This window comes from Protomyctophum bolini (assembly GCF_963924005.1).
Source record: "Protomyctophum bolini genome assembly, chromosome: 5".
Lineage (NCBI taxonomy): Eukaryota > Metazoa > Chordata > Actinopteri > Myctophiformes > Myctophidae > Protomyctophum > Protomyctophum bolini.
In genome coordinates, this window is record NC_137866.1 from 3,504,326 (window position 1) to 3,508,717 (window position 4,392).

At 45.3% G+C, this 4,392-nt stretch overlaps 1 protein-coding gene across 1 annotated transcript in view; it reads left to right on the forward strand.

Moving 5' to 3' along the window:
• The window catches only part of klhdc8b (kelch domain containing 8B), a gene marked incomplete at both ends in the record, with an annotated part of 134,725 nt that overhangs the window by 1,317 nt on the left and 129,016 nt on the right, over nt 1-4,392 (forward strand).

A 4,392-nucleotide genomic window follows, 5' to 3' on the forward strand; every position in this document is an offset into this window, starting at 1 on the left:
ACTGCAAGACACGTGACGAGACACATTTAGCTAGTCACTACTCTCTGTGTGCTTGTGGCTTTCCTACATTTCCTACATTTCAGACAAACGTTAAACATTAAACATTTGCCTTGACACCTCGTCTGCACAAAACGGAGCGAGCATTCCGATGGCCATACCGTGTGTGTGTGTGTGTGTGTGTGTGTGTGTGTGTGTGAGAGACAGTCAGTCAGTCAGTCAGTCAGTCACCTGCTTTCACCCACAGCCAAAAAGGAGGAAGCTCAAAGTCTAGACTTGACAGTCAATTACACTTTAATGAGCCTATAACGATATGCTGTTGGCGGACAAGCATTTAATTTTTTTATCATTTAGCTGGGGACCACCTGGAACCCCCTCAAGGACCACGGGTATCACTAATATCCCCAATATGTACAGTATGGCATGGTGTAGTACAGTTGAGTTTGGGGTTTGCACCCCAGCCCACTGACAGGAAATATGCTGAGCTGTGTATCGGACGCGGTTATTCTCTTGAAACCGCATGGTTTCATGGAAATCATCCACTCACATTTCTTATCTCTTTACACAACTAACAGTAATAAAACAGGGGAGTAAATTAGTCACACATCATGACGATATTAGATTATCAGATCTAATTGTGAAAGTACAACAGAGGTTAAAGATGGAGTGCCACGATTGTTTTCCACCCTAAAACATGATCATCAGGTCTTATTGTTATATAAGGATTAAGTATGCCTGGTTTGCCTGGTGGGGGGGGGGGTGATGGGTGGTGATCCACCTGAACTGAAGCCGCACCCACAGCTGTAGTTGTATGATACAGGGGTAGGGGTTAGGGGAGGGGCTGATAGTGTGGTGTCACTATATATATTACTGTTTATTTCATTGGCCCGTTTGACTGTCAAGGGTTCAGCCTCCAGGAAGAAACCCTAAATACAAAGTTAATACATCATTGCACATAAAAAAGACTCCAGGGTGTCTAATGAAGTACTGTCACCTCATAGACACATACAGTAGACTCCAGGGTGTCTGATGAAGTACTGTCACCTCATAGACACATACAGTAGACTCCAGGGTGTCTAATGAAGTACTGTCACCCCATTGACACATACAGTAGACTCCAGGGTGTCTGATGAAGTACTGTCACCTCATTGACACATACAGTAGACTCCAGGGTGTCTAATGAAGTACTGTCACCTCATAGACACATACAGTAGACTCCAGGGTGTCTGATGAAGTACTGTCACCTCATAGACACATGAAAAACCCGGAAAAATACACAAATTGTGGCACTCCATCTTTAACGTTGCACAACAGTGATAGTGACAAATGGTGTAGAATTTTAAGGCACCGGCGTACCCTCTTGTGGAGTAGCGAATCTTTATCACCCTAATCTTTAAGCATGTTTTCCACGTCGGGGGGGTCTTAGGCGCTCCACTGAGTGTTGTGTGCCTATTAACTAATGCTCCGTAGACGCTCCACTGAGTGTTGTGTGCCTATTAACTAATGCTCCGTAGACGCTCCACTGAGTGTTGTGTGCCTATTAACTAATGCTCCGTAGACGCTCCACTGAGTGTTGTGTGCCTATTAACTAATGCTCCGTAGACGCTCCACTGAGTGTTGTGTGCCTATTAACTAATGCTCCGTAGACGCTCCACTGAGTGTTGTGTGCCTATTAACTAATGCTCCGTAGACGCTCCACTGAGTGTTGTGTGCCTATTAACTAATGCTCCGTAGACGCTCCACTGAGTGTTGTGTGCCTATTAACTAATGCTCCGTAGACGCTCCACTGAGTGTTGTGTGCCTATTAACTAATGCTCCGTAGACGCTCCACTGAGTGTTGTGTGCCTATTAACTAATGCTCCGTAGACGCTCCACTGAGTGTTGTGTGCCTATTAACTAATGCTCCGTAGACGCTCCACTGAGTGTTGTGTGCCTATTAACTAATGCTCCGTAGACGCTCCACTGAGTGTTGTGTGCCTATTAACTAATGCTCCGTAGCCATTCTAAAACCACTGTTAACAACCTCTTAATATTGCTTTGGATTATTACTGTTCAACTCACCGACCTCTTAGCCTGTGCCGCTTAACCGTGCCGCTTAACCGCAGCGCTGACTATGTGATAAAAGTAGAGCGCTGAGCTTGTCACTCACGTAGGCCTACAGTTTGGCTCACAAGTTTGGCTTTATATAGTTCAATAAACGCCGGACTGTAGCTCGCGATGCTGATTATGTAAATGCCCTTAAGTCGCGGTGAGCTGTGTGTGTGTGTGTGTGTGTGTGTGTGTGTGTGTGTGTGCATGCATGCATATATACGTACGCATATATTAACACATTTAGTACCGGAACTGCATCAAAATAAAGGCGCAGCTTGCGCCGGAGTAATCGCCAGAGTAGTGATCGCTTCCATTTTGAAAGCCATGAACCGGAAATACTTTCTTAAAAAAGTTGACTGACAAAGTGCCATCACAATCTCCGATCATCTTAATATATTTATATACGCTACAAAAAGAGTTCATATTTTGCGGGAGAGACGGATGAGGAGCAGAAACGCAGCGCCAGCATATCGATCCATTCATCACCACGGAGAGCGCCCTGGATCAGGAGATACGAGTCATTCTTTCCGCCGCGCTAACATGGGAGTCAATGACAAGCTAATAGTTTCACAGAGCGTTAGCATACGGCAAGCGAAAAGCGAAATGCCAAAAAAAAAAGAAGTAATTATTCTGAATATTATTATCTCGCCCCGCGTCGTTTGGACGTCGCTAGGACGTCCACAGACGTCTAAGGCACCTCTCGGTTCCAATCCTTATGACGTTTCAGGACGTGTTATGTACTAAATGTGTTAATATAGGGGGAGAATGGTAAACACGGCTCCTCTGAATTCACCAGTCGTCACGCAAGCAAGCAAGCAGCCTCTATACAGAGTAATCAGGGCCATAGCCTTAATGCTCGGTCCCTGTGGGATGCAAGCAGCCTCTATACAGAGTAATCAGGGCCATAGCCTTAATGCTCTGTCCCTGTGGGATGCAAGCAGCCTCTATACAGAGTAATCAGGGCCATAGCCTTAATGCTCTGTCCCTGTGGGATGCAAGCAGCCTCTATACAGAGTAATCAGGGCCATAGCCTTAATGCTCTGTCCCTGTGGGATGCAAGCAGCCTCTATACAGAGTAATCAGGGCCATAGCCTTAATGCTCTGTCCCTGTGGGATGCAAGCAGCCTCTATACAGAGTAATCAGGGCCATAGCCTTAATGCTCTGTCCCTGTGGGATGGAAGCAGCCTCTATACAGAGTCAACAGGGCCATAGCCTTAATGCTCTGTCCCTGTGGGATGCAAGCAGCCTCTATACAGAGTAATCAGGGCCATAGCCTTAATGCTCTGTCCCTGTGGGATGCAAGCAGCCTCTATACAGAGTAATCAGGGCCATAGCCTTAATGCTCTGTCCCTGTGGGATGGAAGCAGCCTCTATACAGAGTAAACAGGGCCATAGCCTTAATGCTCGGTCCCTGTGGGATGGAAGTGGTCTGCGTGTGTGTTGATTTAGAGGGACGGAGAGCAAATGACGTGTGAAGTGAGTGCACCGTGTATGGGAGAGAACGCTAATGTTCATAGACGTTGGCGGTGCATTAAAGATGCATGGGCGTGAAATCCAAACAAACATTCTAGTGTGTTGCAAGGTAAGAATGAGGGTGGATGAAATATAATTCAACACAGCCAGAGAGAGAGGGAGACAGATAGTCTGTTAACCCATTTTGAGCGGGAACCCCTTTTGGTGTTTTAAACATTGTTATAATTTAGCTATTGAAAAATAGCAGATCTACAAGCTCATAGCGCGCCACCGAGTGGCGCGCTACGAGCTTGTAGGTCTGCTATTTTTGAAAAATCGTGAAAATGTGCCTCAAATTTGGAATATATTTTTTCAGAACAAACGTTTTTAACTCAAATCTTTGATTCTGGGGAGGTCGCTGGAACAACATATTTTCAGATGGGGGTCTCGGAGGCCAATTACAGATCATTTTTGGGGTCCTTGACATGAAATATTGAGTGATATAGGCCTAGAAACATGGGTATTTCAGAAAACTGTCAGGATTTAGAAGACATTATTTTAAGCCCTTAATGGGTTAAAGTGCATCCCCCCCCCCCCCCCCCCTGCAGTTTCCTGTGTTTACATTGGAGGCAGAATGCCGCTGAGTGATTTGACAAAGATGAGAAGCCAATATGACCTTTCATGGTAATGGAGAGAGAGCAGTAACTATTTCTCTGGCGTGTTTTCGTTTATTTTCCCCCTTTTCTTTTTTTTTTCTTCTTTTTTTAGGCGGCGTAATATTTCATGTAGAGAGAAAAAAACACACACAAGCGTTCTGTTAAAGGGAAATGCAGTTAAGAGTGTTTTTTTTT